The sequence below is a fragment of the Mobula birostris genome, chromosome 5, assembly GCF_030028105.1.
Source record: "Mobula birostris isolate sMobBir1 chromosome 5, sMobBir1.hap1, whole genome shotgun sequence".
NCBI lineage: Eukaryota > Metazoa > Chordata > Chondrichthyes > Myliobatiformes > Myliobatidae > Mobula > Mobula birostris.
This window is the reverse complement of record NC_092374.1, coordinates 17940993-17954619: the sequence shown is the minus strand read 5'-3', so window position 1 is coordinate 17954619 and position 13627 is coordinate 17940993. Positions and strand designations below refer to the sequence as shown.

Here is a 13627-nt window from a genome sequence, read left to right as displayed (position 1 = left end):
TTTTCTGCAATGAATGCAACAAAAACTAAATTGCGGAATAGACTGGACATAAGGAACCCCCTTCGAGTATCGCTGTCTCCCATCACCCCTCAATAGGACTGTCTTCTTGCAGGGAAACAAACCCAGGGCTCCCACCGATTCAGCGATATTGGTGTGTTGCAATGACTTTATATGTTCATATGAGGAAAATATGCGCTGTGTGTTTAATATCCAAACATAACTTAAAATGTTATGATGCTATTGACTTATAATTTGGTGGTCCCCAACCTCCGGGCCGCGGACTGATACATTGCCGCGAAGAATGCAGCGGTGCAGCGGTAGTCGGAATGCACCCAGCACATCTTTGAGAAAAAAGCTGAAATAAACAAGCTAATTAATTAGGTGCCGCCCAGCACGTCAATGGCGGCCCAGATCAAAGGCGATTGCCGATTGCGTCGCCTCTGATCTGGGCCAACATTTATGTGCCGGCCGGCACCTATATTCCGGTTGTGATTAACACCCCCACTCCCCACCCCCAGTTGGCCAGTCTGCAAGAATATTGTCAATATTAAACCGGTCCGCGATGCAAAAAAGGTTGAGGACCCCTGCCATACAAGGATTGTAGACATCAGGAAAGTTGCAGCCACTGTTGGCATAGAGGTTTGTAGGGCTCTGATCAGGTTGCACGCAGATACAGGATGTGACACTGTCAGCACTTTTGCAGGCAAAGGGAAGACAAGTGCACTAAAACTTCTGACCAGCAACAGGGAAACTCAGGACACATCCTTAGAGCTGGGTCAGGAATGGGACCTCTCCCCAGAACTGATGGACAAACTGGAGGCATTTACATGTCTCCTGTATGCCCCAAAAGCATCGACCACCAAGATCAATGAGCTCAGGTACCACCTTTTCTGTGCCAAAAAAGGTGAAATCAAAAGTCATCAACTCCCACCATGCAAGGACTGCTTAACAAAACATGCACAGCGAGCCAACTACCCTGCTGGTATATGGAGAAGATGTTTGGAGAAGGACCCACAAGTGCCAAGCCCTGTTGGCAGAGGATGGAAGATGGAGAGAGAAGAAGAAGCTGAACAGTTGGTGGTGCATTGGATGGAAGGCCAGCCAGCACCCGATGCTGTCCTGGATCTACTGACCTGTAACTGTCCAAAAAAATGTTCACTCCCAAGATGTATGTGTGTTGCAAATGGCCTCAGCTGTACTGACATGTGTAGACTGGCAGACTGTGAGAACCAGGCATCCACCTCAGAGAGTGTGGGAAGTTGAGATGAAGATGTGGAAGATGTTGAAGACTTGGAAAACTATTATGATTATTAATAGGTTATGAAAGTATGGAAAACTAAGTATGGAAAGCAGCCTTCGATTAAATATATTCATTTTACAACCAAATGGGGCCTAGGTTATGGCCGTGTGGATCCCCACATTTGAATTATTGTACTGTACTGTAATTCTATATGCTATGACAAAAGCTTAAGATTGTTTTGATTTGACACAATATGGAAAATATCATGACATTGCTGTACTGATGTTAATATGGAATATAGACAAAAAGTTATTACTTATTTGAATTCCCGAATAAATTCTCCACAAATCCATGTGATTATATGTTTCCTAAGGTTTTTATTGACTTTTCCAAAATAAACAAATATTTTTCTAAAAATGAAATGATTCACTGTACTGAAATTGGGCACTGTACTGCGAGTGCCAGCAATGACATAGTTGTCAATGTAGAATTTTATAACAACATTTGATGAAAAGTGCTTGAACTCAGCTATCATTGTGACAAATTTCAATGTTGAGGGATCACTGATGACAAAATACCACTAGGTTGAATATATATGTTGTACTTTATATTGGCCACTTTTCAGAAATGCTTATTTTAGGGTAGCGTTATAAAATACATGATAGCACACATAAAGGTACCACTGGTACAATGCTATAACGTATTTTCTAACTCTAGAGATGTATACTTTGCCAAGAATCACTATGAGCATTATTCCCCTCAGATGGTACCGACCAACCCTACTGTCTCACGGACTTTCATGGAAAGACTGTGATCGCTCGCATCATATGACACGGCAGATAATGAATGACTGAACTAACACAATGGGCCAAGATGCTTCTTTCTCTGTCCTAATATTGCTCTGGTTCTATTCTGTGCAGTTAATACAAAAGCCACATTTAATACAATTAATTGAATGTATAATGTACATTTACCAGACATTAGATTAGATCAGATTCAACTTTATTGTCATTGTGCCAGGTACAGATACAAAGCCAATGAAATGCATTTAGCATCTGACCAGAAATGCAAAGAATAGTGTTATTTACAAAATAACTGCGAATAAAAAGTGCTACAGCACACAAATATACAGTACAATACGGATGCAATACTGCTTAGCGCTGTGATGTGAGGTTCAGCAGGGTCACAGCCTCAGGGAAGAAGCTCTTCCTGTGTCTGCTGGTGCGGGAGCGGAGGCTCCTGTAGCGCCTACTGGATGGGAGGAGAGTAAAAAGTCCATGGTTAGGGTGAGATGCATCCCTGATAATGCTTTTCGCCCTGCCCAGGCAGCATTTATAGTAGATGTTCTCAATGGTGGGCAATTGGGTGCCGATAATCCGCTGGGCCGTTTTCACCACACACTGGAGTGCTTTGCGGTCCGGTACGGGACAATCGCCATATCACACTGAGATGCAGTTGGTAAGTATGCTCTCAATGGTACGGCGGTAAAAGTCTGCCAGTATCCTGGGACGGAGGTGAGTTTTCTTCATGCCCCGCAGGAAATAAAGGTGCTGTTGCGCCTTTTTGATCAGGATGGAGGAGTTCAGGGACCGGGTGAGATGCTCGGAAATGTGGACACCAAGGACATGTAAATACTGCTGAAATTTCAAGAGGTTACAGAAGCCAGGCTTGAAAAATAGTGATATGGGAATATAATTTGAATTTTCATGATGTAAGCTTACAGGGAGACATTATTTTAGGATGACAGGAAGTTTATGACTCAGAAACTTGAAAGGCAGATGATGAGTAAGCTTTTCTTATCCCTCTCTTCTTATGATGGTGGTTACGGAGATGGGCAATAATGAGGTAATTTGAATGGAAGGAGATAACTGTTTTAAAACTGAGGTGACAATGTATCAGGAACACGGGTCTGATGTGTACATGGCACCTGGTTCAGATTCATTTATCGAAAACGTGCAGTGAAATGTGTCGTTTGCACTAACAACTGCACAACCGGAGGATGTGCTGGGGGCCGCCTGCAAGTGTCACCACACATACTAGCATCAACATAATTAGTATGCTCGGCAGAAAAACACAGAACACAACAAGAAATTGTACAACATACAGCTGTACAGAACCATAACAGCAAAACAAAACACAAGAAAGTCTGCAGATACTGAAAATCCAAACACAAACAAAATGCTGGAGGAACTCAGCCAGTCAGGCAGCATCTATGGAAATGAATAGACAGTCGACATTTCAGGCCCTTCTTCTGGACAGCAAAACAAACCCCTTTGCTCTCACTCAGTTGAAGTCAGCAGACATGAACAGATTTTAGCAATGAACTCAAATCTATAAAATGTGGTGAATAAGGGTATAAACAATGTTCTGCTTTGAAATGGTGTCCATGGAAACTTTCATAAACACTTGAGAGCACAGATGAGGTGGAAGTTGCTGACCATCCTCAGTCCAGGCATTGAGTATAGAAGCAGGGGTGTTATGTTGCAGGTTTACAATATGATGTGGGGCTGCACTCGAGTATTATGTACAGTTTTGGACACACTGCAATCTATTATCCAACTGAAGAGAGTCCAGGAAAGATTTACAATGATGTTGGCAGGACTCGAGGGACAGAGTTAAAGGGACAGGCTGTACAGACTAGGACTTAATTCCCTTGAAGGAAGGAAACTGAGAGGTGATCTTAGTCTTTCGAGACCATGGATCTGTGCCTGGAAAGTCTTCACTCTCCAGGGCGCAGGCCTGGGCAAGTTTGTATGGAAGACCAGCAGTCGCCCATGCTGCAAGTCTCCCCTCTCCACGACACCAATGCTGTCCAAGGGAAGGGCATTAGGACCCATACAGCTTGGCATCGGTGTTGTCGCAGAGCAGTGTGTGATTCAGGTCACTAGTCCAATGCCTTAACCACTTGGCCATGTGATCTTATGGATAGCATAAGGGCTTGATACAATGAATGCACTCAGTATGTTTTTCCCAGGTTTGGAGAATCAAGAACTAGTGGGTATAGGTTAAGATGGGAGGGAGAAGAGTTAATAGGAACTTGAAGGGCAACTCTTTTACACTTAAGGTAGTAGCTATATGAAATGAACTGCCAGAGGACGTCCTTGAGGCAAGCGCATTAACAAAATCTAAAAGATAATGGATAGGTTTAAAGGTTTAGAGATATATCAGCCAAATGTGAACAAGTGGGACTAGCTTGGATAGACATCTTAGTCAGTTTCCATTCTGTAACTGAAAAACACTGTAGTAGTTTCCCAGTGTTAGACAACATGATGCATCCTGGAGTTTTTCTTCTGACATTTTAAATCAGTTGGCAGTCCAACTTAAAAGTTTATTGAGTTAGGTTCACTTTAAGAAGCTGGTCTATGTGATTACGTGAAGTACAGTTACATTCTGTATTCAGTGTTTGGATTACAATAAATGAGGTGTTACAGATTTTCCTAAACTTAAAACGCCTCACATTTATTTGCGAACACCTACACCACCACCAACTGAACGAGGCTGGTGTAAAGAATCGGGGGAAAAATCCTTACTTCTTTCAAATGAAAGCTGAATTATCCCAAAAGCTCCTATAGATTGTATGTATTGAAAGACGATACTGTGGATTAAATAAGTCACTCCCGTAAGTTAAAAACTTTAAATGAAAACTGTCAACCCCCAAAGATAGTAATGAAGCCTACTTTACCTGTCCATCACCTCCCTCTGGTGCTCCTCCTTCCCTTCCTCTCACGGTCTTCTACCCTCTATCAGATTTACCCTCCTCCAGCCCTCTATCTCTTTCACCGATCAACTTCCCAACTCTTTAGTTCACCCCTCTCTCTCTTCTGGTTTCGCCCATCACCCGCTACCTTCTACTTCTTCCTCCCCTCCCCCACCTTCTTGCTCTGATATCCTTTTTTCCAACCCAGACGAAGGGTCTCGGCCCGAAACGTCGGTGGTTTATTCATTTCCATAGATGCTGCCTGACCTGTTGAGTTTCTCCAGCATTTTGTGTGTGTTTTGCTTTGGACTTCCAGCATCAGCAGGTTTTCTCGTGTTTTTTGATGTAATTGAACCTTCTACGCTTCACAGGGTAACAGCAGATGTTCACTGTTTCATAAAAACTGGAGAACCCAGAATGATGATGTTTTCTAACAGCATATAAGAAACAGTGTGCCCAATTCTGAGTCGTAGCCTGGCGTTGAACGCCATTGAAAGTGATGGGACAGCTCGCACCAGATCACTTGACCCCGGCCCCTCTCCGGGGGCATCGACCCGCCTTTACGTCACTTCCACGAATAACAAACGTGCAGCGCGATTGCGTCACGGCCTTCCGTCGGGCGGCGCTTGTACGCAAGTCGCTGGCATAAAAAGTTAATTGGGGGCAGTAGCAGTGAGCGTAACGCAGCGGTTTTTCCAAATATGGTGACTTTGCTTCGCCCTTTCGTGGCTGTGTTGGGATGGATTTGAATGAGGACGCTGAGCGCCGAGTTGATGCTGTTTTCCGACCCGTGATAGTTCACTCCCATCCCTTGTCGTTTTGGGGCCGAAGTGGAAATCGGACGAATTGCGGCTCCAACAGGTAGGCGGAGTCGAGGCCAACCTAACCCGGTCAGTGCCGTGACGTCAGGCGATTGACCACCCTGGGCAGTCAATCTGAAACCTTAGCCTATGCTAGTCTGCCAATCAGACGCGGGGAAGGCGGGGCCTAGCTGTGCGTGCAGCAAGTTAGGTTGCGTCCGCTGGTTGGGGTTGGTGCATAGTTTTGCCTCAAAGAGCCTGTGGGTTGTGCGAAAGGCTCTGTTTAGTTTCAAAGGGCACCTATATTAAAAGTTCACCCAGTCAACACAAGAAATCTTGCTATCCTGTTGTTACAGAAAATATTTAATTTGCATGTTTTTGAAGTATTGAGAACTATGATATTGATATTTCTCCAATTGAGGTTGTAGGGTTGTGAAGGAAATGTACTCATCTAATTGAAGAATAAAATGCATGCAGGATAGCGAGCCAAGAAATAAAAAAGGACTGAGCAAAATACTTCACCTTTATGTTTATTCTATTTCTATTTTGTTTTGCAATCTGGAAGTAGGTTCAGTTTTTTTCCCCCATACATGGCATCGTGACATAGGTGTGTCATCTGGGATGGAGGGGGACAGAGTTGTTTGAGTCGGAAGGTTGTAGGTTGAAGTCCAATTTATGTATTTGAGGCACTAAAATCTTGGCTGGCACTTCAGTTCACGAGAAGACTACAGTCTTTCAAGTGAATTACTTCTTGTTAATAGAAAATGTGAAACTGTTTTCAGGTATGTAATGCAATCTGCATGACAGGTAGTTTGTTTTGCTTTGAAATTATTTTAATTATGGTATGGTTTATCAAGCAATTTTGAATTAAATTTTGATGTGCAGATGAATTTGTTGAAACTAGTAGAACTCCAATTCTGAGAACACTTGATCTTGGTCAAAAGATAATTTGAGGGGTTGATTGTTTTCACCAACACGAGAGTGAATGTCAGTTATTTGGAGACTCAGCTCCAATACCTTCAATATATCAAATAGCTTTTACTTGTGATCTATTTTCTATCCACCCTACACCTGTATGTGAGGGGTCATGCATGACTGCCTGTTGTTTTGCAAATTACCATTACATCCTTCCTACCCTCCCTCCACCCCTGCATCACGGAGAAGCTGTGGTTGTTCTCTGTGAAGCTAGAGAGGAGGTTTGACAGAGGTGATTAAAATCACTGGGTTTAGTTATAGTAAAGAGAAACTATCAGATGGCTGAAGAATAACCTATTTAAGATGGCTGGGAAAAAGAACTCGAGGCAGTACAAGAATACTTATGATTTAGAATATATTGCCTGAAAGTTCTATAACAATAAATTTATGGTTGGGGGGGAATACAAATTTTATGAAAAAGCTGGGGAAGAAAATTGCATGTAGGACAGGAACTGATCAAAGAAAAACCTTCTAGTTAAATTTAAAGTCATTCAGCATCCTTCAGAAACAGAAATGTTACAGTACATTTTAAACTGTAGGGGAAAAGAAATAGGAAACAAAAAACGCAGGGAAGCCAGTGATATGATAGTAGATACTGTTTGAGCTGTGTCTAGTCATACAGTAACAAATGTAGAGAGAGCAGAGCAATGGGCATCTGGGCATGCATCCTTGAGGTGTGCCTGTGTTTATTGTCAGCAAGAAGGAGATGTTATTACCAACCTACACTGTGGTCTCCCAGTGAGGAAGTTAAGGATCCATTTGCAGAGGGATGTGCAGAAGCACATGTTTTGAAGCTTATTGATTAGTACTCGGGGCATGATGGTATTAAATGCTGAAATGTAATCAATAAATGGCAGCCTTGTGTATGTATTGCTGTTGTCCAGGTGCTTTAAAGCCAGAGGCGAGTCAGTGAGATTTTGTCTGCTGTAGACTTGTAGAGGCGGTAAGCAAATTGCAGTTGGTTCAGGCCCTTGTTCAGGCCCTTGCTCAGGCAGAGTTAATTCTAACCATAACCAACTTCTAAAAGCACTTCATCACAGTAGTTGTGAATACAGCCAGGAGAAAGTTATTGAGGCAGCTCATCTGCTGTTGGGCACTGGTATTACTTTGATTTGCAGCATCTGCAGGTTTTCTCTTGTTTATGATTGCTGCTCATGTGAAGCAGATGGAAACCTCCGATTGCATCAGTGAGAGTTGAAGATGTCCTTGAACACTCCAGCCAGTTGGTTAGCATTGCCAGGTACACCATCGGGCTACTTGGTGGTGTTCTGACAATGGCCTCCTAGATGGAGTTCATAGGGTTGCCAGATGATGTGACAATTCACACAGATGTAGTGTTATTCTCCCTTTCGAAGTGTGCATAGTAGGTACTAAAATCATTGGTGAGTGACTGCCAATAACGCTGTTAAGCTTCACCTTATGGGAAGTAATAGCATGCAGTCCCTGCCACTGTAATGTGATGCAACAGCATAATTTACTTGCTATACAGTTGAAGAACACCAATTTGCATCAAAGTTTTCTGTGCACATTACACGTACCATTGTGGAGATGCCATGAATGAGTAGTAGTATATAAATATGTTCACAGCATGAACCCAATGGAGATAAGAAGAGGGAGATGAAACTTGAAAACCTGGAAGATGTTCACAGCAGATGTGGACAAGATGTTTTCCTTGTGAGAGAATCTAGAACTTGGGTTCACTGTTTAAAAGTAAACTTAACAAAGCAGAGGTACAGTTTTTCTTTGGGTTGTGAGTCTTTGGAAATTTCTCCCATAAATAATGGTGGAAACAATATGATTATATGTTTTTAAGACAGATAGATACTTAAAAATCTTTGGATGTATGAAATATGTATGATTATTCTCTAGGAGAGAAGGGTTACATTGATCGGGGAGTAGGCTTATATAGGCCAACACAACATTGTGGGCTGTAGGGCCTGTACTGTGCTGTGCTGTACTGTTCTATGTTGTAAACAATAGGTGAAAGGTCACTGCACATGAGCATAAATGTGGAGTTGAGAATGCAATCAGATTAGCCAAGATTCTTATTAAATAGTGGTGTGTTCTTGAGATACCAAGTGACATTTTTCTGACCCTAATTCAAATGTTTGGATGCCACTTGCTTAAAAGATAATGCGATTTCTCAAAACCACTCAGGCTTCCTGTTGGAATGGAGATAATTGACAGATATAATGAGTTGGTTCAGTTCTCATCACCTCCACTTCAGAATCAAGATGACTCCAATTTCTTTGTGGATCATTTCCCATATCTTGGAAGCAACCTGTCAATGAAGATTAACATTGATATTGAAATTGTCTGTCACCTTTAACTTTATATCACCCATGATCCTTGCCCTTCTTTCTGTGTGCTACTGAGTCTTGAACTACTTAGAGAAGATCCCCTGAGATTACTGGAGAGGCACCACCAACACTACTTCCACAAAATCCTCAATCCATTGCCAAATGAGCAAGCTAGACATCTCTGGAATTGCACCCAGTCATTCTTTTTGCAGGTTGTGTTATCTGCTTGCCTAGAACGCATATTCTTGAGCTCTGTCTTGCGGGTAAAATACTAGGTGCACTGAGGAAAAGGTTCAAAAGTGTTTTCAAAGTCTTCTATGAAAAAGTGCAGGATCCTTTTTAACTTTTGGAAATCCCTGTTCCTCCACCATTTGAAGTGGAGGGGATACACTGATTGGCACAGAGAATCTCAGTTCTACTTTAAGAACAATCTAAAGCTTCATGTGAATGGCAGCAGGAGTTCACCACTTTCCAAGCAACCTGCTCCATTTGCTTGGCCAAGCACTTCAGGCCTTATCTGCAGCACATCTCACTTTGTCTTCAAGAACTTGATTCAGTTTTTCAAAATTGCTTATTGTCATTTCCAGTACACGTGTAAAGGAGAACAGACTTCGTGTTACTCCGGATATGATTTCTGCACAAAAAGAACATAAGATAAAGGAACTCAATAAGATAAGGCAGCTTGTATATGCTGATTGTAAGCCCATAAAGTGACTCTTGGTGAGGTGACTGACAGGAAATAATAATGTAGTGGTGATGGGAGATGTGGAGAGTTGGGTTAGCAGGTGGAAGTGTTGATCATCCTTGCTGCTCATCAGTCATTTCAGAATCCAGAAAACTGGACTGCCACTGCCCCGCACAATCCCGAGAAACTGTCAAAGACTAATCACAGAGGAGTAGGTTTTCGTAATATGACATTATTATAGCAAATCTTTCCCCAGAAATCCTTGGAATCAAGAAAACTAAGTGGCTAATGAGGCCAGTGTGGGAAGCATACATTCTTTAATGTACGCTTACAAGGAAAATGTTTGTGAACCCTTTGCAATTATCTGTTTTTCTGTATTAATTACTCATAAAATGTGGTCTGATCTTCATCTAAGTCACAATAATAGGCAAACACAATCTGCCTAAACTAATAACTACAAACAATTGTACTTCTCTAAGTACACCATTTAAACAATCGCAGTCTAGGTTCAAAAAAGGTATGTGAACCTCTGGGGTAATGCCTTCTAAAAAAAGCTATTTGGAATCAGGTGTTCCAATCAATGAGATGAGATTGGAGATGTGGTTGTTGAGGTGCCCTGCACTGTTTTTTTTTAAAAGATACACGAAGTCAGGTTACTGACAGAGCCTGCTCTTCTCAAGAAAGATGTTTATGTACACCATACCTTGATCAAAACAACTTTCAGAGGACGTTAGAAGAAGAATTGTAACAATGCATGAAGCTGGAAAAGGCTGTAAAAGCATTTCTAAAGACCGGAGTGTTCATTGTTCCACATTAAGGGAAATTGTCTACAAATGGAGGAAACTCAGTTCTGTTGCTACACTCCCTAAGAGCGGGTGCCCTGCAAAGATCACACCAAGAGCACAACATGCAATGCTGAAGGAAGTGAAAAAGAACCCAATGGTAACAGCAAAAAACCTGCAGAAATCTCTAGAACTTACTGAAATCTCTGTTTATGTGTCCACTACAAGAAAAACACTGAACAAGAATGGTGTTCATGGAAGGACACCATGGAGAAAACCACAGCTCTGCAAAACAAAAACATTGCTGCACTTCTCAAGTTTGCAAAAAACCACCTGGATGTTCCACAACACTTCTGTGATAATGTTCTGCGGACAAATGGGACAACAGTTAAACTTGGGCAGAAATGTGCTCTATGTTTGAAGGAAAAAGGCACTCTACATCAATACCATAACCTCATCCCAGCTGTGAAGCATGGTAGAAGGAGCATCATGGTTTGAGGCTGCTTTGCTGCCTCTGCTTGCAATCATTGCGGGAGCAATGAATTCAAAATTGCATCAAGACATTTTACGGGAGAATGTCAGGGTAGCGGTCTGTCACCTGAAGCTCAATAGAAGTTGGACGATGCAACAAGACAATGATCCGAAACACGAGTAAATCAACAGAATGGTTTTAAAAAGAAGAAAGTTCGTGTTTTAGAATGGCCAAATCAGAGTCCAAACCCTTAACCCAATTGGGATGCTGTGACATGACTTGGAGAGGAGAGGGCTGTTCATGCAAAGTATCCCAGAAATGTTGATGAACTGTAACAGTTTTGTATGGAGGAATGATCTAAAATTTCTCCTTGTCATTGTACAAGTCTGATCAGCAACTACAAGAAACATTTGGTGGAAGTTATTATTGCTAAAGGAAACTCTACCGGGTATTAACTACAGGGATTCACGTACTTCTTTGAACCTAGACTGTAATTGATTAAGTGGTGTACTCGGTATTGACAAGAAGTAGTACAATTATTTGTGTGTTATTAGTCTAGGCTGATTGTAGTTATCTATTATTGTGACTTAGATGAAGATTGGAACATATTTTACGAGTAATTAATGCAGAAAGTCAGGTCATTGCAAAGGGTTCTCAAACTTCTTCTTTCCTCATCTTTGTATGACAGTCTGTACCTTATGGAATGGGTGAGTATTTGTGCGAGGTGCATTCCTTTACTCAATTACGCAGGGCTTTTGAGTGTTTCCTTTAAGTGACCCCAACTTTTGTGACATCCCAAATGCCCCTTATCCACTTTGAGTGGTTGTGAGTCAGAAATTTCTAGCAGTCAGTGGGTTTGTCTGTTCCCTGTAAGCTGCATGTGTGTATGGCTGTACTGTAACCGAAATGATTCTGCGCTCATAGTTTTTGTTGCCATGCAGCTGGAATTTTCTTTTATATAATGGTAATATAATTTTGAAATCCATGTTAATATAATTGTGAAATATCCTGAAATTGTACTAATGAATATAATGCATACACTTTCTAAATAATAAATATAACACATCATTTACTTTGAAGCACTTTAGAGCTTTCAATGTACTTACACTGTCAACGTTTCAAGTTACAACACTTACTGGTTACCTCCACTGCAAGAATGATGTGGATACTATCGAGAGAGTGCAGAGAAGATTTACGAGGATGTTGCCTGGATTGGTTGGTGTACCTTATGAGAATAGGCTGAGTGAACTTCGTATTTTCTCCTTGGAGCGACGGAGGATTAGAGGTGTATAAGGTGATGAGGGGCATTGATCATGTGGATAGCCAGAGGCTTTTTCCCAGGGCTGAAATGGCTAACACGAGGGGGCATAGTTTTAATTTGCTTGGAAGTAGGTACCGAGGGGATGTCAGGGGTAAGTTTTTCACACACAGAGAGTGCTGGGTTTTTCACGCTGCCAGCAACAGTGGTGGAGGTGAAGACAATAGGGTCTTTTAAGAGTCTCTTAGATGGGTACGTGGAGCTTTCAAAAACAGGGAGTTATGTGGCAGGGTAATTCTAGGCAGTTTCTAGAGTAGGTTACGTGGTCGGCACAACATTGTAATGTGCTGTAGATTTCCATGTTCAATGTTCTTGTTGAAAACATTGGAACATTTCAAGCCTCTAGTGCTGATTGCGAATGTGGATTCAGTCTTATGAATTCAATCAAATGTATAGACAGAAACAGGTTAAAAGTGGAATATTTGGATGATCTAATGAGGATTCAGATGTATCTTTCACATGGATGCAAAATCAGTCTGGATAGTGTTTGTAGACAATGGAGTTGTAATAAAGGCATGAGAAATGTATGAAACATGAAGATCTTGTACTGTATTTCATAATACCCTCAAATTCAAATGTGATTTTCTTTTTCAATTTTCATTTTGTACATTCATAGTTTGCATATTACAAAAGAAAGTAAGTGCCGTGCAGTTTTCAGGCTGTGAAACATCTTGGTGGATTTGTTGCATTATTTTTTCAAGGAGCCTTTGAACACATCCAAAAATCATTTCCAAAGTCTTCCTGGTAGTCTTTTCAGAGTTCTTTTATGGGACGAATCTCTGGGCATGCCAGTGGTGTGGGTTGCCCAAATTGGCTGATGATAGTTCACCTAGCTTCTTAATCGTAGAGGTTTGCCTGGATTCTTTTGCTGGTATCTTTTGAGGACAACATAAGCAAGGGGTTGTGATAAAAGGACAAAGGAGTGGAGCCCACTATTTCCTGTTGTTTCACAGGGGAGTTGGGTTGAATGCCTTCCTATTGCTACATCATTATATCGTTCATTTATAAATGATTTCTTGTGAGCTATTGACTAAACGATTCTCCTGATTTTTTTGCTGGTTTTGCCATCATTTTTGGGGAGAGTTTGAGTTTAGCTCAGGGGTTCCCAACCTTTTTTTATGCCATGAACCCTTACCGTTAACCGAGTGGTCCATGGACTTCAGTTTGGGAACCCCGGTTGAGATGGAATCCCAGCAAAACTGAATTTCTGCGTATCTCTATTAAGTGCTTCTCCCAAGTTCATTAAGGTTCATCTTTTTTGAGTTGAACTGAATTTGCAGAACAAAAAGTGACATCTGTATTGTGTTCTCTAAATTGTTATAGATTTCTGCAAAATTCCGTATGATTCTGCACAGTTG

The 13627-nt window shown here is 41.5% G+C and overlaps 1 protein-coding gene across 3 annotated transcripts in view; it reads left to right on the top strand.

Annotated features, from left to right (window-relative positions):
- Nucleotides 1-5545: 5545 nt before the first annotated feature.
- fbxo8 (F-box protein 8) overlaps nucleotides 5546-13627 on the top strand; it is an 88983-nt gene continuing 80901 nt past the window's right edge. For 2 of the 3 annotated variants that reach the window (XM_072257659.1, XM_072257658.1), the window contains exon 1: nucleotides 5546-5798. The gene's annotated coding sequence lies outside the window, so the exon portion shown is untranslated. Of the gene's footprint in view, nucleotides 5828-13627 lie in introns of all 3 variants that reach the window. The other variant, XM_072257661.1, reaches the window with a different exon arrangement.